This window comes from Macaca nemestrina, chromosome 7 (genome assembly GCF_043159975.1).
Source record: "Macaca nemestrina isolate mMacNem1 chromosome 7, mMacNem.hap1, whole genome shotgun sequence".
NCBI lineage: Eukaryota > Metazoa > Chordata > Mammalia > Primates > Cercopithecidae > Macaca > Macaca nemestrina.
In genome coordinates, this window is record NC_092131.1 from 24,967,523 (window position 1) to 24,988,508 (window position 20,986).

The 20,986-nt window shown below is 35.5% G+C and overlaps 1 long non-coding RNA gene across 2 annotated transcripts in view; it reads right to left on the reverse strand.

Moving 5' to 3' along the window:
• The window catches only part of LOC105467621 (uncharacterized), a 126,256-nt gene that overhangs the window by 25,176 nt on the left and 80,094 nt on the right, over window positions 1-20,986 (reverse strand). Inside the window, exon 2 of one of the 2 annotated variants that reach the window (XR_979038.2) lies at window positions 3,597-3,689. The exons of the other annotated variant lie outside the window; for it this stretch is intronic. This is a non-coding gene — a long non-coding RNA (uncharacterized lncRNA). The remainder of the gene's footprint in view (window positions 1-3,596; window positions 3,690-20,986) is intronic. 2 annotated transcript variants of the gene reach the window in all.

Sequence of the window (20,986 nt, forward strand, 5' to 3'; positions counted from 1 at the left end):
TTAGGACATAGAAACAGAAACTTTTTTTTTAAAGAAAATAATATATTACAAACTATGTTAAGGATGAAATAATGGGTGAAAGAAAATATTTTAGTTGCACTAATAGGGTTAAATTCAGAGAGAAATGGTAACACAAATTTGTTTACTTACAAAGTCAGTTGTTACCTTAGTACTTATTCAAAAGAGAATGGTAGCAGAGAGTCTAGAGCAGTTGTTTAATGGTATACAAAATAAGACTAATTTAAAAAAGACTTCATGGTACTTCAAGTATTGCAGAGTCGGGGAAACTGAGCACGATAAAGAAGTAAAGCAGAAATAGAAAAAGATAGATTGGTTGGTGGGGAGAGAGAAAGAGACAGTGTTTTGGTGTATCTGGTGCTAGTTATAAATCGAACCAAGATGTTAAGACAGTCATAATTTGAGACCAGGCATTTGGGATTCAGCTTTTCATCAACAGAGAACAATACCCAAGATAGGAGTTGAGGTGGATGTTTTCTATTTTTCCATCACTATCTTTTGTTGATATTTTCTCCTGTCTCCTACCTCCAGGATGTGTGATTTATTTATCCGGAACTATGCCTGCCTTATTCATGACTCTGTCTTCAGTGGTTAGAATGATCCCTGGAACACACAGTAAATCAGCACATTTTTATTAAATCTAAGACTATATCTTGCATGTCTGAAAGCATTTGCTTCATCAACAGCCTAGATTAGTCATGTAGTTTAGTACAGAATTGTAGACTGAAATTATATGTCTTCAGAAATTTGAGGACATTTCCCTATTTGTATCTAACATCCACTCTTGGTGATAAGAAAAACTGACGATCTTCACTGTTATTCCTTTGTTTAATTTTTCTCTCTCTCTCTCGAAGCTTTTAGGATCTTTCTTTTCTTCTTTTTCTTCTGAAGTTCCTTGAAGTATTTTTCCACTCTTCTGGTTTGGGATTTGATGGGTGTTTTCAATATAAAACTTGTGTCTATCATAATCACTGAGAAATGTTCTCCTACTATCCCTATGGTAATTGTCTCACCTCCATTACTTCTTTTTTTTCTTTGTGAAACTCTTGTTAATGAGACTTCCTTGATGTTATCTGTGTCTCATATTTTCTCACATTTTCTTTCACATCTCTTTTTTTCTACTTCGTTTATACTAGAGAATTCAGCACTTTGCTCTGAAGCACCAATGCTCATCCTTGCAGACCTAAACTTTCTCAAAAAGTTTGATCGATTTATTGGATGAGGAAACCTTTGATTTTGTCTTGAAATAGTAAACTGACTGTTGGTTCCCTGACAAAATGTATGTGGGATAATAAAGATGAAGTAGATTGCTTCTTATATTCTACATACAGGATTTCAATTGCTCTAATTTTCAACTGTCTTTCTCCTTTTTGCCCTGTCTACCCTCTACCCCTTGAATCTCATCCTGGGACTTTCTGTCATACCACAAGGCAAATCAGCACAGTGCCTACTTTAGCTCCCTTCTGCAAGTTTTCTAAGGTTCAGCTTGTATCTTCATTTCTTGACCAAACAACAAATATACAATGAATATCTAGTATGCTATAAACTGTTTTAGATTTTGAGGAATGAACACAAACAAGCTAGGCTTTAATTAATTTATTTTATCTAAACTGTGCCTTCCAGGAATTGTTTGTATTTTCTTGCGGATGATGACTACTTCTCCTGTTCTCTCTATTTGCCTATCTATCTATCTATCTATCTATCTATCTATCTATCTATCTATCAGTCAATCATCTATCTGCCTATCTATCTTTCTATCTAATCAATCATCTATATTTAGGAATATTTAAATAGAATGTTGGGAGATAAAAAATGTCGTTATAGTCTCAGTCTACTACCTTGAACCACAACCTATATCTAACATGTTGATTTTGAATTTCATTTTACTTTTTGAAGATATGATAAAAAGCCATTTCTGAAATGCTCTCAAGTTTGGTATAATCTTACTTAGGCCTGCAGTTTTGTCTAGACAGTGTAGTTCAATATTAGTACTATAGGCTTTGTAATAAAAGATGCTTGAGTTAAATTATTGTTCAGCTACTTACTAGCTAAAAATACCAAGTACTTAGTTCTGGAGATTAAATTTCCTTACTTGAAAAACTTAGATTAAATTACTATCAAAAAAGAAATGTGTTAATGTTCAATAGTGATGCGTGCAAACCATGCTGCAAACCTAGGGTATGGTAGCAACTTACTAAATGTATTAGGTCTTAGTAGGCATAGATATTTGTGAAAAGAAGAGACAGTTTAAGAAACTGTGGAAGAGAATTTTCCCCGTCTATACTATAATCAAAGACCTGATCTTAATCTTGACTGGGTTTTCATGATCTCTGAGTCAATATTTAGATTAAGTGGTTTATAAATGTGTACCGTGGTTAAGTGAAGCAGTGGCGGGGTGGGGGGAGAGAGAGAGAGAGAGAGAGCGTGTGTCTGTGTGTGATCTGAAAGAGATATACAGGTGGGATAACTGAGTTGTGACATCTAATCGTTCAATCCTCCATGATTTTTTTAAGCAAAGTCAAATTGGTAACTTTGCAATGTATCAGTTAGTTTAATGAAGTCTTAATAAAGGCATTTGACAAGAGTAGAAAGTCAAGAAAATACTAAAGCTTTAAAAATTTGTCTTTCTTATTGGAATTTGTAAATGAACCACAAAACTGAACTCCTGCTCGTCATTAAAATAGATTCTCTGGGTGAAGTAAGAATTTGTAGTGACACTCTGAGGGAGTAATTTTTATTAGATTTATGTAGATATTTTATTGTATGGCTAGTTAAGTGGAATCTCATGTTATTTGCTTTGAAATGTCCTCACTTTTGCTGAGATTTTGCAAATATATAGAGTAAAACATTCAGAGTAATTCACTATGGTTTGCATTTTGCATTATATGTTGACATTCTTTTAATCAACCATCTTTTGAAATGTGAATTTGCCATGTCTTCATTGTATCTGAACTACAACCTTAAATTTTAAATCCACATGACTTAACTATCCTATTGAGAAGAGTTGGAAAATACCTAGCAGCAGTAGATTTATAGCATGTCCTTCCATAATCCCTCAAAATCTCTTTCTTAGAATTTGTTTTTCTCATTGAGATTTGGGTACCTCATCTCAGCTTTTCAGTCTTGGCAATCAAAAAATCTAATATGCAACCTAGTTTTCCATTCTTCACCTCTATCTTCTTTAAATTGCCATGCAACGAGAATGCTGCTCCTTTTAGTCAGGAAAGATGACATTTAGTAAGGCTTTGCTATATTACTTCATAAATACATGCCCTACAGACATTTGAACTGTTGGTCATAGATTTGAGAATTCTTCAATATATGGATTCCACCATCTGCTTATTACATCTTTAATCAAAATGTCTAATGGGAATCTTTTTTGACTAAGGGCATGTTTGTATTTGTTCTCTCTCCCGGTATTGTCTGTTTTCTCTCTCTCTTTTTCTTTCTCTAACAACATTTCAGAAAAATGAACAAAATGAAACAAAGTCTCATTTTAGATAATTGAGACAATCTATCTATGGATATTATCAGAGGCCTCATGCCTAAGGTAAGCCAAATCCCATGGTAAAACTGACCTCTGCCTCCAGTTTGTCCCTATGTAGAAATCCATGTCTATCATATTGATAGTACTATAGTGCTGCTGGTTTCAATGAGGCAACTCCAACGTCCTGCAAAGATAACAATTATCATTAATACAAATTATGAAGAGTAATTGAGGCTATGCTTGATTTTCAATTATTTATTAAAAACTGCAATTTAACAAACTGCTTTCACATTGAGGATTCAGCATGTTAATTTTCCTGTTTTAAACATATTCAATATATTTCCATCAGCAGTCGGAAAATTTAGCTTCCTTAATGAAAACTAGCTTACTATTTTGGGGAACATCCTCCAGGGATATATGACTACCCAGAATACGTTTTTTACCTTCATATGAGACTCAAGTGTTAGCTTCTAATATAAAGAAAATTAAGTGCACTCAGCCATGCAGCAATGCATTTCTATTAGAACTCAGAAAAGTTAGCTCCATGCTTCTATTTATTTCAATAAATGCCAATGCATTTGTGGACTGCAGCTTAAATTACAGGAGAGGTTGCATCTGTAAAAAAACAAAATTATCACAGTAAATGTAAGTGTTACTGATTCAGTCATTGATTCATGTGTGCATAGTGCCATACTATGCACCAAACTTTTTTGACAATGATCTGAAAAGTGATTTTTTGAGAAAAGACACCTCTACTGCTATCAATTCAATTCAAGAAACATTTATTGGTGGCTTGTCTTAGAAACTTGGAATTCATTGATGAACAAAATTTAAATCCTCAATGGAACTTATATTGCAATAGGATGAGACAGACAATGAAACATAAACATCACAAATAAATAAATTATACGATATAAATGGACAAAAGGATGAATCAGAAACAAAGGGCTGAGGAGCGAAGGGGGATGCAGTTCTAAATTGTGTGGTTGATATTATCACAATCCTCTTTATTGAAATGATGACATTTGAGGAGAGACTTCAAGAACATGAGAGCTTGACCATGTTGATATCTGAAGGAAGAGAGTTCTAGCTGGTGGGAGTAGCCCTTAGAAACGCTCCAATATGGGAGCCTACCTGAGACACTCAAAGAGCAGCAAAGAGGCAAATATAAAAGAGATGAAGAAGCAGAGGGGAGAATTGCAGAAATGTGATGAAATAATGGATTGGTGGAGGGGTGAGGCAGATCATGTGAAACATTGCATTGTATTGCTTTCTTTCTCTGAATAAAGGGTAGAGCCTTTCAACAGTTTTAGCAGAGACATAAATCAAACCCCCACTGTAGAGATAAGAGACTATGGGGTCACCGTGGAAGCAGCCACCTGGGTGAAAGATGGCAAGGACTTCAATAGCATGGGAGCAATGAGGACAGTACCAAATGGCCTAACCTTTGATACATATTTTGAAAACAGAGCCAACAAGATCTCCTATCAAGGAAATATCATCCTATTGTATTGAGACAAGTAGAAAAATACAAATCTGTTGTGATCTAAGCACTTTAAAATTTTATAAAGGGATATTCCTTGTCTAATTTACCAGAGGGGTTAAAAAAAAAAAAAAAGAAACATAGAGGCAAGGCATTTTTTAATCCCCATTTTATAGATGCAAAATAAAAGAAGGCCTATTGAAAGATAAATGAAACTGGTATTTATTGAATGAATCTTGCAAGTACAACTTCATACTACGTACTGTGCTTTCAAATTTGTAGCACCATTTAACCTTCATGCAAATAATGACAGTAAGGACCAGCCCCATTTTCTCAAACAGTGAAAATGCCACTCAGAATGGTCTGTGATGTACCCAGATTTGTAAAATTAGAGTAAGTCTTTAAAATAACTTTTCCCTCAAAGTTTATTTCCTTTTATGATCACTAGTGCTTCTACCCTCTCAAAGAATCCAAGTGAGCCAGAGGACTATCTTCATTAATTTTACCCTCATAACATCCCTATGGGTAATTAATATTTTGAGTAGCTATTTTCTAAAGGAACAGAACAAGATTGTATACTAGTATCCCCAAAGGAACACACTAGCAACTGGCTAAGATGAACTTCAAATTTGCATCTTTTTGACTGTAGAATACATAGTTATCAAAAGGAAGCAGCATGCTCTTGATCACAATATGATTAAAAGAAATTTCTCTCCAGCGTCCCAAGGGAATTTTGAAAATTAAATGAAACAATGTTCATAAAATTGGTTTGTTAATTACAAATTTGTCTATACACAGTGTGTAATTTTTATCATTATGTATCTGGAAAACGAACCATGTTGGCTACCTAATTTAAATTTCAAAATCCAAAAATCAAGTGTAGGTAAGGCAGTCTCCATGGGTTGAAAAGTCATTATTTGTGATGTTGCCAAGTGCACTTATCATTTCTAAGTATCTGTCTTCATTGAGCCAAAAGTGGATGGAGAAAATAATCACCTGAGCAGCCAGGTCCCAAAGCAGGCTGCAACCCAGCAACCTGAAGTTCAAGAGAGCTGGTAATTCTACACCTGTTTTCCCGCGGCTCTCAGGCACTGAAGGAGCTGCTCTGGTGCCATGAGCACAGCCACAGGCTTGCCCTTCATCATCTGCCTTTATCACTTAGAAAAGCCCTTTGATTGCTTTCATCTGCTTCCCTTTGGCTGCATTCATCCAGGTGTGATTCAGGAAGTGTGCTTCAAGGACTGGCTCGTGACAGGGGAAGAGGTTCATGATGTCTCCATCACTGTTTCCTACGGCGGATGTTGATTCGAGTTGCAGTGGAATTCAATTAAATCCAATACACATTCATGGAGTGCCTGCAATGCTCCTGACACTATTTCAGGTGCTGAAGAGGAAAGCTAAGATGAATCAGCTCTAAGCTTGTGGCTGTCACAATCTGGTAAGAAAGATAGGCAAGAAAATGCATCATTAGTTTAAGAAATGAATGGGATAGAGTCTCCAATGCAATTTCATTGAATGTGGAGTATAGCCAAAAGGAGTGATTAATTGTTAATAAGGGGTCCAAGAAGTTTTTATGTAGAAACTGCTTTCAAGTTTGACATAGAAATATGGGTTTTGCCACTCAGAGCAAAGGAAGGAAATGAATTTCAGATTAGATCGCACAAATTTGTAAGGGTAAGAGTGGTGAATGTTGGGAGAATGGAAAGTAAACTGTTGCTATTGTAGGATGCAAATAAGCCCAGAAGATTGCCAGAGGAGAAGTAAGGCTAGAAAGTTGAATTCTTAAGGTAAAAAGACATTAAATTCCAGGTAGGGAGTATGGGATTATATTTTACATTAATATATTGATTTGAAAAACGTTAAGCCTGGTAGATCCATGACCAAAAGTGAGCTTTTAAAAGGACTATTAGATCAATGTGCAAGAAGGAATGATTAGAAGCAGGAAAACAAGTTAGGACAAAAGATAATGAGGAAATGAACTAAACAGTAACATAACAAAACAAAGATGTAGAGGCAGAATGCACTAAAAAGGTAAAGTGAAGAGTATTAGATTGTTTCTAGAAAGTACAGTTGAGGGATAAAGAGCATAAGGCCTGAATAACTGAGTGAATTTCTCTGTCATTAATCAACATAACAATTCCAGGAGGAATTAGGAAAGACTGGTTATGTTAAAATTTAGGGGCCTGTGAGACATGCTTAGAAAGATATTTAATAGCAGGTATCAGTGATGGTCTAGAATTCCCAAAGGAGATGAGACCTAAAGATGTAAATTTTGATACATTTGTGAGAAATTATGGCATGGGATTGCAAATAATAAATAGGGGAATGCCCATATATTTCAAAAAGGAAGTTGCGTACAGTGTTGTAGGAAATGCTTTCATTTCAGGAGTAAGTGGAAGAAGATCTGGTGAGAAATAATAAAATGAAGACCAGGAATTGAAATAAGAAGGAACACTGAAAGACTCAGAAATCAAGAGAAGACTGTTTTCAGAGAAAGAGAAAAGCAACAACACTGTCTAATATATCCTAGAATTCTAAGAACATAGTAACATAAAAAATGGGGTCTCTTATCCATAAATTTTAGCCAGGAAAAAACGAAGCTGCGTAAGTTGTCTCATGTGGCAAACAGTTTTAAAATAATTGGATGATTTTGCAATCCCTTGAGAAATGGGAAAAGGCTGAGTATTTTCAAGCAGATGCCCAGATATCCTAAAAGCTATGTTAAACATTTTCGTTGCCTGCAGCATGGGTGTGGGTGATTCTCAGGAGGCTACTCACACCAAAACTGTAGCAGAACCCCATGTCTCAAAGTCCACAGCTGTCTCAAAAGAGCTATCCCTTTTCTTTGTCTTAGCTCGCCAAAACCCATATCATTGCCTCTCTTTGGCAAAATTGAGCAAGAATCCTACTGGCAAGGGAGTCTTGAAGGTGTAGTTTACAGGCACTCAGCACTGTGAGGACTCGTTACGAAGGGTGGGGGTGAAACTTAGCATTAACCAATATCCAGAAAAGGTTTTTAGAAGAAGTCAGTAGATTTGGTTTCTGTAAGTAATTGGTAACTCTTGAGAGCAGATTTTGGAGAGAGTAGATGTGGTAGGGAGGATGCAAACTGCAAGGGAAGGAGAAATGGATGAGAGAAGAGGAAGTGAATACGGTATGAGAAGATTATTAAGAAATTTTTTGGTGAATAGAAGAAACAATAAAATCATTTTGAGGAGAAAACAGTGTATTAGTCTGTTCTCACACTGCTATAAAGATACTACTCGAGACTGGGTAATTTATAAAGAAAAGAGGTTTCATTGACTCACATTTCTGCATGGCTGAGGAGTCCCCAGGAAACTCACAATCATGGTGGAAGGCTCCTCTTCACAGGGCAGCAGGAAAGAGAAAGAGTGCCGGTAGGGGAACTGCTAGACATTTATAAAACCATCAGATCTTGTGATAAATCACTCACTATCACAAGAACGGCATAGGAAACTGTCCCACGATCCAGTTGCTTCCCACCAGGACCCTCCCATGACACTTGGGGATTATGGGAACTACAATTCAAGATGAGATTTGGGTGGGGACACAGTGAAACTATATAAAACGTTGAAGGAGGTTTTTGTTATTGCTATGCTTTTTTTGTTTGGACATAGCTAATTTGATCACATTTGCTGCAGAGGAAGAAAACACTACAAATAAACTGAAAAATAGATGGAATGATTTATACTATCATGCAGAAGATGGAAGAATCAACTTTAGCTAAGTGGAAAAAAAAAAGAAAGATAGTTGTCTTGCTGAGAAAGAAATGGAATTGGTAAAGATGGAGAATGAAAGAGGGAAAATCAACGCAAAGTGAAGGGAAAAAAGTACTAGATGGCTGAATGCTTTCAATCCTATTCACAACCAAAAAATTTTCGGCTAATGAGGAAACAAAATTGTGCCTAGGATTTTTAAAAGCCAGAAAGGCTTTGAAATAGGTATTGTGGTAATTAGCTAAGAATCAACCAGGAAAAAAAAAAAGCATTTGTGTATTTTTTGGTGGCAATGACAGAAAAATCTTAATCATTCACTCGACAAATATTTATTGAGTGTCTGTTACATGGCAAACATTTTTTTCAGTCCTGGGGTTATGGTTGTAATTTAAAAAAAAGGGTATGATCTCTTCCTTCATAGAGCTCACGTTCCAATGGGCATATAGGCAACTGTTAAGCATAAAATAAGAATTATTTGATAATTATAAAGATCATAAAGATAAATAACAATAGAATAGAGACAACCCAAAATTTGTCACATGACAAGGGAAGGGTTTTCTGAAGTGATGACTTTTGATAAGCCATAATGAGAACAAGTAGAATCCATTCATATGAATATCATAATAGGCAGGGGAAATTACAGGTGCAATATCTTCAGGAGGAAACACAACTGTTATGTCCGGATAAAAGAAAGGTGCATGTGCTTGGAGTTTATTGGGTAACAGTAAGTAAAGGAAGAATGGCAACTGACATAGCCAGATGTACCAGATCATGCAGCACAGGTCATTGGTAAAAGTTGGAATTTTATCCTAGAAAAACATGAAAAGTCATTTCAATGTTTAAAGTGGGAAGAGATATATTCTAATGCAATACTTTAAAAAAATCATTGCAGGTTTTGGGAGGAACATGCGTTCAAGCAGATGTGTAGAGCTAAAGTGAAAATAGGCCAGTTCCAATAGTTTTATGCGCCAGGGAGTCCTGTGAGATCAAGAAAGGACCAATGGCTTTGGAAGCAGCTGAGGCTGGAAGATGAAAATGGCAGAAAAACCATTCAGACAGAGTAAGATGATCAGGGGACCAAAGGTAGGAAGCGATGGTTATTAGGCTTGTGGAAGGGGGCTTTAGATTACGAGGTTCTAGCAGAAAAGCAGCTATGGAACATATTAAATGAAGACAACATAAAATAGTTTATGACTGGTGCTTCCCTAGAGGCATAGAGCAAAGATAGAAATAAAGAGGCAGACAGGCAGAGATGTCTGGAGTGTGCTCAGATAAATAGCAAAGAATTACAGGCAATCAAACTCTTTAATTTGTCTGATAACACATCAGCATTTTTCAATAGGCTGTTAAAAATAAATTTTTCAGATATACAGAAAGACCAATTACGATATGGCAGGTTTGTTACATGTGTACACATGTGCCATGTTGGTGTGCTGCACCCATTAACTCGTAATTTACATTAGGTATATCTCCTAATGCTATCCCTTCCCCCTTCCCCCACCCCTCAACAGGTCCCGGTGTGTGATGTTCCCCTTCCTGTGTCCAAGTGATCTCATTGTTCAATTCCCACCTATGAGTGAGAACATGCGGTGTTTGGTTTTCTGTTCTTGTGATAATTTGCTGAGAATGATGTTCCAGCTGCATCTCATGCACACATAAGTTTATTGTGGCACTATTCACAATAGCAGAGACTTGGAACCAATCCAAATGTCCATGAATAACAGACTGGATTAAGAAAAGGTGGCACATATACACCATGGAATACTATGCAGCCATAAAAAAGGATGAGTTTGTGTCCTTTGTAGGGACATGGAGTTGATAGCTTTTACTTGTTGGTGTGCTTGTTTGTTTGTTTGTTGTTTGTTTCATTTCCTCTTGATGAAATACTCTCATCTATTCATATGAAAGGCAGAGTGCTTAGTATTGTGTATTGTAGATGTGCATGTCTAAGCAAAGAAAGAGTACAACCTACAAGTTTGTGCTTATACAAAAAAAAAAAAAAAGTCTTCCTTTGTATTTACCGATTTCATGAAATGAACAGGGTTTTAGGGCTTTGCATGTTATTTGTTTACATAGCTCACAGGATAAAAGCAGCCTTTGGTAAGGCTCCAGCTTTCAATTTACACATTTTCCACTTCTTTACACCCACAAAAGAAACTCTGTTAGCAGGGATGTTGACTGATACTAGCAGCAGCTGAATTGCTGGAATTTAAAATTCCCCTTATTTACAAACATTACATCAATAATCTTGAGGGAGCTACAGGATCTTCATTGACTTTTATGACTTGGTTTTGTAATTTTCCTCTACAAGATAAAACTGCTTTGGTGAACTACTTTGTAAATGGTCATGTTTTGTCGAGAAGAAATAACCAACTAGTCACTGGTTTGTTTTCTGTTATTTTGCCATTATGTAGATGTAGGCCAAGCAGAATACGAGAGTCCGGAATTTTCCACATCATAGATGTCATTTTAACACAGACTCACTCTGGAAGTCTTGGAAAAAGCCAAGATAGAGTTTCTCCCACCTAATAGACCCAAAGAGTGGCATTTCACTATAGTTCCTGGGTTGTGTTAAAAAGAAATTTGCATGCGGAAATCATCCAGAGACTCAATCTTATCTTTCAAATGTTAATGTTGACACATTCAGTTAAGTGAGAAACACTTCGGGGAGAGATGATAACCAGAGCTACTGCCTTACACTAAACCAAAGAATATGAATTACCTCATAATCTGTGATAAAAATGGCACCCACAGTTACTCAGTGCACAATCTAAATGGCTGTACATCCATGAGGGTCCTAATGGCAACCACAATGTCCATGACGTTAGAGCAACTCAAAGAGGAACAACAGACAGTACACGATCAATACTTATTTTTTAAGTTGCATTTGATTTAATTAAGCCACCTACCTGTAGTAAAATCTACTCTCCAGCTTCATATTCTCATCTCTTGTTCCGAATTATCCAATCACATATGCTTCCTTTACCCTGTAAATGTACCAGCTCTTTTACGGAAATCATTATCTAGGGCAGAAGTAAGGAAACTTTTTTAAAGGGCCTTTTTTAAACTTTTAAAAACTTTTTTAAAGGTGTATATTTTAGACTTCTGGGCCATATGGCATCTGTCACAACTACTTAAATCTGCTGTTGTATCATGAAAGCAGCCACAGACAATACATAAACAAGTATGACTCTGTTCCCAAAAGTCTTTACCAAAACAAACATCTGGGCAGAAAACATCTGTATTTGAACATTCAAAATAAAGCACCATTTATATCCATTTTTTTCTCTTGTCAACCTGGTTGTTTTACTTTATCTGTGTGTGTGTGTGTGTGTGTGTGTGTGTGTGTGTTAGATAGATATATAAGGATGTTCCTTATATATTTGAACATTCAAAATAAAACACCATTTACATCAAATTTTTTCTCCTGTCAACCTGGTTGTTTTACTTTATCTATGTCTGTGTGTGTGTGTGTGTGTGTGTGTGTGTGCGTGTGTGTGTTAGATAGATATATAAGTCCTTCAAACATACCGACTCTGATTCTCAAAAAATTAGGCAAATAGTCTATATTTTTATATATCCCCCAATCAGCTTAGTTGTCTAGCCTGTTTTGGCAAAAGTCACCGTAATTTAATTTAATTCCACGCATTAATTTTTGACTTAAATTATTTGAATTATCATATATGTAGATTAAACTTTTTAGAGCAATTAACTCTCCTTCTAATTGCTCAGTTCAAAACCTTTATTCCTTTCTGACTCTCACATACTAATTGTAATTTATCAGCAAATGCAATCAACACATTCTTCAACATATGTCCAGCATCTGATTTCTTCTCACTCTTTCCACTGCTGTCATCAAAATCCAAGCCACTACCTCCGATGTTTGCAATGGTCTCCTGATTGGTCATGTGTCCACTACCTTGCCCTTCATATAGTCTCTACTTCATGCAACATCCTAGCATTTATTTATCAATTGTATCTTGTTAATTCAATGGTCAAATTCTTTCATGGTTTCCTATATCCTCCAGTGTAAAAGCCAAACCTTTCATTAAAGCCTACAAGGTCCAGCCGGGTGCGGTGGCTCATGCCTGTAATCCCAGCACTTTGGGAGGCCAAGGTGGGTGGATCACAAGGTCAGGAGATGGAGACCAGCCTGGCCAATATGGTGAAACCCCATCTCTACTAAAAATACAAAAATTAGCTGGGTGTGGTGGCGGGTGCCTGTAATCCCAGGTACTTGGGAGGCTGAGGCAGGAGAATTGCTTGAACCTAGGAGACAAAGATTGCAGTGAGCCAAGATCGCGCCACTGCACTCCAGCCTGGGCAACAGAGCGAGACTCCATCTCAAAAAATAAAAATAAAACACTAAAATAAAATAAAATCTGCAAGGCCCAATATGATTTTCCCTGCTTTGACCCCATTTACTCTCTGATATCACACATCACAGGTCTCTCAGCTGTTGGATGAATGTACAGGCATATTCCTGCCTTGTAAACTTTTCACCTGTTCCTCTAAGACCCTCACATGCTCCTTCCCCAGATGTCTACAAGGCTCAATGAGCATTTCTTTCACATGGTTTCTAGAGTGTCTCAATGAGGCTTCTCTGGATGACGTATGTCAAAATTCCGCTTCTTAAAATCTCTTTTACTTTTTACAACTATATTATTTTCCATAGAAGTTATCCCTATTCAACACATGTAACGTCCCTCGTGTGTGTGTGTGTGTGTGTGTGTGCGTGTGTGTGTGTTTTAATTGCCTGTTATTGTTTGTTTGTTTTCTTTCAAATGTAAGCTCTGTGGGACAGGCACTGTCTGTTGAATGAATGAGGAATAACTGAATGTGACTTTATGCTTTTACTCTGTGCCTGTAATATTGTGCTGAGATGTCTTATTTTAATAATGTTCTCCCATTAAAACTTTATTCTACTGACCCACTAGATTGCAAATCCGTCTTGACTGTTTTTCCACTATGGTTTTGTATTTAAAACTGTATCTAAAGGAGAAATAAAATCATCTTCCCAGAAGTGGAAAGTTATTGTATTCATAAGATCTCTTTATTTACTAATAAATTAAACATTTTGGTTGAATTTATGGATAAAATGATAGCATAGTGAAGTGGTCTTGAGAAGAATTTTGGAATTTTAATTTTTTTTTTTTTTTATTTTTTACTTTCAGCCTTTGTTATTCTGGCTTCTCCACTGATTTAGCCTATGGTAGTATAATAATAAAAATGTAAGTTGAGCTACAAAACTAAGTAGCAACTGTTTTGTAAAATCCAGCAACGTTTTTTTTCAGTTTATATTATTCCTTCAGTTTTACTTTGAACTCTTTTTGTATTAGCACAAAAATTGCGGTAGAAAAAACTGAGGCAAATACCGTAACTAAAATAATAGTGTGGCCAAATGATTCAAATCCTCTCAGTAGAGAACTTACCTGACTAATTCTTCCCAGCACAAGATATTGGACTCTTGTTGTTCGCCTGCTGTCACTTTTTATGTGAATAATGGAGAACTACAACTCTATTGATGTGTTAATTTTATTGTTGTAAATTCCTCAAACAGCAAATTAACATTTTTTTCACTACAAAGACTTCTCATGTAAAAATTAGAGCAGAGAAAATATAATTGTCTTTTCAACTATAATTCTTTTTCATTTATAATAAAAAAAGAGAGATGTGTGGAGTAACATAAAAAATAGAGGGAAAAATGTAATACGGTAGTAAAAAGTATGTTGTGCTGGTCACATAATCCTTGAAAACCAAATATTTTGTTTTCTGGCAACTGCTGGGTGTCCTAACATCCAGCTTCTAACATCTTAATTAGGGGTAGAATAGGACATTTTTTTTAGTACACATAATATAGGTTTCTCATCGTAACCAAAAAAAATAAAAAGTAAAAACCCGCTCAAATAGCAAACACACTACATTTAATATTTATCAAGCACTGTTGTAAACACAATGAATATTAAATCCTTTAACTCAATTATCATATCAAGTAGCAAAATTACAATCACTATGTTCACTTAAAGGAAGAAAAACCAGTAACAGAGAGGTTCCGTAACTTGCCCGAGAGCATGCAGGTAGTTCGTGGAAGAGTCAGTCGACATCTGACTCCAAGAAGTCTGGCTACCAAATCCGTGCTATTAGTGATTATATCATGCCGTCCCATCGATATGTAAAATAAAAACTATAGGCTGGGCACGGTAGCTCATGCCTGTAATCCCAGCACTTTGGGAGGCGGAGATGGGCAGATCACGAGGTCAGGAGATCGAGACCATCCTGGCTAACACGGTGAAACATCGTCTCTACTAAAAATACAAAAAATTAGCCGGGCATGGTGGCGGGTGCCTGTAGTCCCAGCTACTCGGGAGGCTAAGGCAGGAGAATGGTGTGAACCTGGGAGGCAGAGCTTGCAGTGAGCCGAGATTGCACTCCAGACTGTGTGACAGATGTAGACTCTGTCTACAAAATAAATAAATAAATAAATAAATAAATAAACAAACAAACAAACAAACAAATAAATAAATAAAATGAAAACTTAAAAAAAAAAAAAGCTGATGCAGTTGCAGGGCAGAGATTGAACTCCTGAAATCTGTATTGTATCCTCTTGAATCTTGGACTTCACACTAATTTTAGCATAAAAAGTTGAAACTCTATGAGGCTAGGAAGTAAATGCAGTGAGCAAGTGAATAATTTCCAAACCTCACACAGGACTGAGTCACATCCAGATTCAAAGCAGACAAGGAGTAGAAATTGACATTCAACATTAATGTCAATCAGTAGAAACTGTGGAACGAATCACACTTGTGGAGCAGGACTACACTAGCTCTAGAATAAAAGGTACTTTTATCTTGACCTAAAAGATACTTAAAACTAAGCCTTGAAAAGATCAAGCCTGCCATAATAAGCATCGACATTCTTCAAAAGAATATAATCAATTCCATATACTCAAACATGTGCCATTCACTGTGTCAGAAAGCCGATACGAAATTACCAGACGTGACACTACAGTAAATGTCACCCAAAGGCGGTAGAAAATTTAGCTAATAGAAGCACACTTGGAAATAATAAAGATGATGGATTGAGCAGAAAAGGACTTCAAAAGACCTAAAGAAACCATATTAAGGATGAAACTGAAAGATATAATAAATTAGGCACACGTTTGGAAGATTTATCAATAAAAAGGGAGAAAAAATAAATTATATAAGGAATAAAAAAATGAATGTAGATGCAGATCAATATAGCTTACTTTAAAATTATAACCATAACTTTATAATAGTACATGTTAAAACACAATTGAAATGGAAATTTCTCTAGGAAAATATTACTTATAAAAATTAACACAAGAAGAAATATGAATAGGAAACATAAACAAACCAATAACAATGAAATGAATAATCAACAAATCTTGCCTACCCCCAACACCTCCAAAAAAAACCCAAACTCCCAATTGTTTTCTCATACAAATTAAAACACACACACACACACACAGACACACACACACACACACGAAACAGAAAACTCTTACTTTACTCAAATGATGTTCAAACATAATGAAGAACGATCCTCAATCCTTTATACAAGGACATAGAACAAAATACAAAACAAAAAGAAATAAAATTACAGGCCCATTTTACTTCTTTAACTCTTGTTAAATTCCTGTAGGATCTTGGGTGAGAAACTTAAAGTCTGTTAATTTAGTGTCTGCTTCTTCATCTGTGTAAGTGCTAATAAGACCCACTGAAGAAAGACGAATGGTCATCTGAAGGCTCACCTCCTCCTTTGGTTAGCGGACATCACTGGGACTGAGTTAGGTTAGTGAAAGAACCAGTCCTGAGCTTCAGATACTTCCTTTTCTAATAAGACCACATCCTTGATTAAAGAACTTTCATTTTTTCAGACTCACAGTGAGGTTTCTTTCCTGCACCCCTAAAAGTAAGGCTGTGGCCTCTCTTTCCTGGAACCCCGGCCACGGGCATGTGCAGATCAGCTTTATGTATCCTAAGCATATCGCTCTCTGGTATACTAACAATTCATATACCATGGACATTCTGCTACCTCTCTGCTTATATCTTTGTTCGTTTTCTCCTCAAGAAATACCATTTTCTGTTTGAGCATTTGACAGTGATAAGATGTGACTCTATTGCCCCTTGCATAATACCTATGATTAATATGTTTATTGTAAATCATAAGGAAGATATTAATTGAATATTATTAAACTGTGTTAGCTATTATCAGTTACATTTTATTATGATAGTCTCCTACTGTCTGTATTTTGCCATTTCAAAAAAATAATTTTCTTTTGAGTAATTCCCCATTTGACCTTTTACACCCTTCCTTTTTACCTTTTCTTTCTATTGACTCTTATGTGCTATATGAAATTATTTTAATTTTAGATGCAAAATTACAGAATGCTTTATGCTGATATGTAACTTAGAACAGAATTGCACACATAGAGCTGAATATTACCCAACTTGAGGAAGGAGAAATTTCCCTATGTTATTACTTTGTCCTTCACTGACAATGCAGGGCCTGAGATATATGTTTGCACTCTGTTTTCTGTCTGCCTTGGATTGCTATAATGAGTTGAGCTGTCAGTGGTGAGTATGTACCAAAAAGACTATGAATATGTAGAATGCAGCAAGATAAGATGAACCCGAGTATATAATGTTGACTCCAAGGACGTGTGTATTCCTGGGTTACACCATATTGCAGGTACTATTAAGCAACATTCATTTTTCAAAGATTTTTTCACTCATTTTCATGAAACCTTCCTAGCACATGCATATGAAGGATGTTGATCTTGCTTGCTTCTGACTTCAATAAAAATTATAAAGTAAGATAAAGGGAATAGACGTGTATGGGGGACCTATTATTTACTCTCCGCATCTTTTTGCATTGCCCTAACTTTCCTTTTAGAGCTTTGACCTCCAACTACTTCCAGTCCTTCAGTTTTCAGCTGATGCTCCAACGTTGCCCTCCACAGGAGTAGCTCATTTTAATGGTGTTGTCATTTCACTAAAGCCACAACATCAAAATTTCCTCATATTTCATTCTTTCAGAAACTTACATGGTAAAGGACTACTTACGATACCTTTTTAGAGCTTGAACATTTACAGATAATTTTTATATATAGTATTTTAATTAATTCCATTGTGTGAAGGTGGTGAAGTCACTATAAGGTATTAAGACTGTTGGTGAGAGCAACTACTTTACATTTTTAACTAGAGCTTGAAAAAAGAACAGAGCAGCTATGTTTTGAAAGAAACACTTAGGGGAAAGGATGCGTGGTGTGTGTTGGTGAGCTACTTTGGTAAGGCCGTTTTCCATCTGAATTTCATATTTTCAGGAAAGGGGAATGAGAGGATTCCCCACTTCTTTATTAAAAAGAAAAGCTAACTCTTCCTGAGAACTAGTGTTTCATTTTTATTATATTTCTTTTTTTTGTGTGTGTGTGTGTGTGTGTGTGTGTGTGCATACGGGGTCTCACTGTGTTGTCCAGGCTGATCTCAAACTTCTGGCCTCCAGCAAACCTGCCTTGGCCACTCAAATTGATAGAATTATAGACATAAGCCACTGAGCTGAGCTTAGAACTAGCGTTTCTTGGACGTTAAGAATCATATAGTACATAATGACCCTATGTGATTGATAAGCTTTAAAAATATATAAAGAATGTGGCCTCCACTGATTCTACTTAAAGTCTTGTATGGTATTAAGACTTCTAATTCGATGACTGAATGCTGAGAATCCCCCTCGGGAATTGGAAAAATATAGCCAGCTATTTTACTTCTACTTTCCAATGTCAAGTGAATCTGAGTTATCTATAAAAATCCATGTACCTGACAATATATCTTATTGGCTCCAACTAATCATTGTCTCTTGGCTTATAATTCTGACACATGTTAGCCCTTGTCATTTATGTAATTCTAAGTTGAACTACTTGTAAGACTCCAAGTCCAAACCTCAAGAAGCAGTTATTAAATCATTTCCCTCAATACCAATACTCTTTGTAGAGTCTTCTATGCTTTGGAGAACATTTTCCAATTTGGTTATAATAATGAGCTGCCTGCCTCTAATGAGCTGATAGAAGTGTAAAATCTGGGAAAAAAAGACTTAATAACACTTATCTCCTTAATTTACTTCAAATATGCCATTATAGTAGCTCTAAGTTTGCAAATTAGTTTCCTTTTCCCATCATTCAAACATGTTTTTAACACTACTTACACAAGTGTCAATAATAACAAGGTTATTAACAAGATACGAACCACCTAGCAGTAGCACCAGGCCATGTTTTTCTGAGCATTAACATGGTCCTTTACTCCAAGGCTACTTGTCTACGAGAACAAATATCAATCCATTTCAACACTTGAGTATTTGTTCCTGACCCACCCCACCAACCTTGCATAGATTGTGAAGATCTTAAGTTTCCAGGCAGTGTCCTAATCACATTTGTTTCCTAAACACCTAACACAACAATAGAAGTCCGTTAAAGTAATAAAGGGATAGTTGACTATGGATTCTAGCTTTTTTGAAATAGACTCTTTTTATGGTAACTAAATCATTTGTAGACAATAATGACAATAATGTGCATATTACATTGCCTGAATAGACTCTTAAAATCAAACTGAATGTAAATTCCGAAAAAAGATATACATGCATGTTGACTTGAGGATTTAATTCATACAACTGGAACAGTGCATAGTAATCACATAATCGGACTCAAAATACAGAAATCAACACATTAATAAATGGTTAAATTCATATGTAAATTCCCCTAAACTTATATATAAGTTTAGTTTGTCTGCTGGATGTTTCCACGTATTGTTATGAAGACAGGATGATACACACACACACAGATCCACACACAAGTACAACTGTGTATACACACAAATACATATGTATTGTTCTTATACACACACATACGTATGAGAACTAGTCTGTTATATAACAAGTAAGAAATGCTGGTGTCTTAAAAATGGAGTGATTCATTTTTGAGAAACAAATAGTTTTCACTGCATGGAAAAAAATTGATTAGAACACATAAAATCCGTTGAAATTGCCACAAATATTTAAAGCAGCGGCATTAAAATATGTTTTACGTTTGACTTAAGGATAATATTAAAGGTTAGCAATCATGTGCTTTTACTTTGCTATAGTGACTTTAACTTTTCAAACTGCCGTGTATGAAATATTTTTATTAGATATTCAAAACTACACTAGAAACCACAAAGACAGATACAACTTTACATAGTCTACTGATGAAAAATACTGAGTAAAAGAAGCTTCTGCCAGTTGGTTTAACTATAGATACAACTGGTGTCAGAAACCTCCAACCATGACCCAGATGTTATGATTCCTTTATCTCCTTTTCTATCAAATAATTATGCTCGTTGAAAAGTACTAAAGACATGAATATTTTGAAAATTGAGATTTCATAAATTAGCAAAGCAAGAGGAAGGAAACATTTATTTACTGTAGGAGAATTTTATATTATTTGTTTGTTTTTTTCCTGCTTTTAATATAGAGACTCAAACCTAAGGCATTTGAAAAACTCTAAATTATTCATTCATTTATTAACAAGTATGATTGAAGGCCTAATCTGTCCTAAGTAGCATTTAAGCCTTAAGGAATATAATGAACCAGATATCTTAGGGATAACAAGAGATACCAAGACTCTCCTTTCATGGAACTTACATTCCAAAGTGGTGGGGACAAGAGTAAACAGGAAAAGAAATGAGCTAATTCAAGAACATTGTAAGAGCTACGAAAGAAACAAAACAGAAAATCAACTATGTAGGTGAGAGCTGTGTCCATTTAAAATAGAGTCAGCATAAGAACTTCCCTGAGGAGGTAACATTTGAAATCTAATGCAAATCTGTATTTAAGCTCTCAATTAAATAATATTTAATTATATTGTTTCAACTAAATTTAGTGGAAAACTGCTAAAATAGGTTAAGGATACACAAGCAAGATGTTTGATATAAATGGTTAATGGTAAATGTAAATTACGTTTAGTTACTTAAAAATCTTGGCATTGTTAAATACAGATATACTCAATTCATTTAACAAATCATAGAGTATTTTGTTTTAAATAACATTTTTTTATTAATTCCTTGTACCTACTTTGCCATTCTTAGAGATCTGTTGATTTCATTGACTTGTCAATAAGGAGCTGGCACTAAGAAATGAGAAATTTATTAGTTGAATGACTCCTGTAAAATGGTTTTCAGTGCTAGTAGCCAGATGTATTTATAGGATTATTAC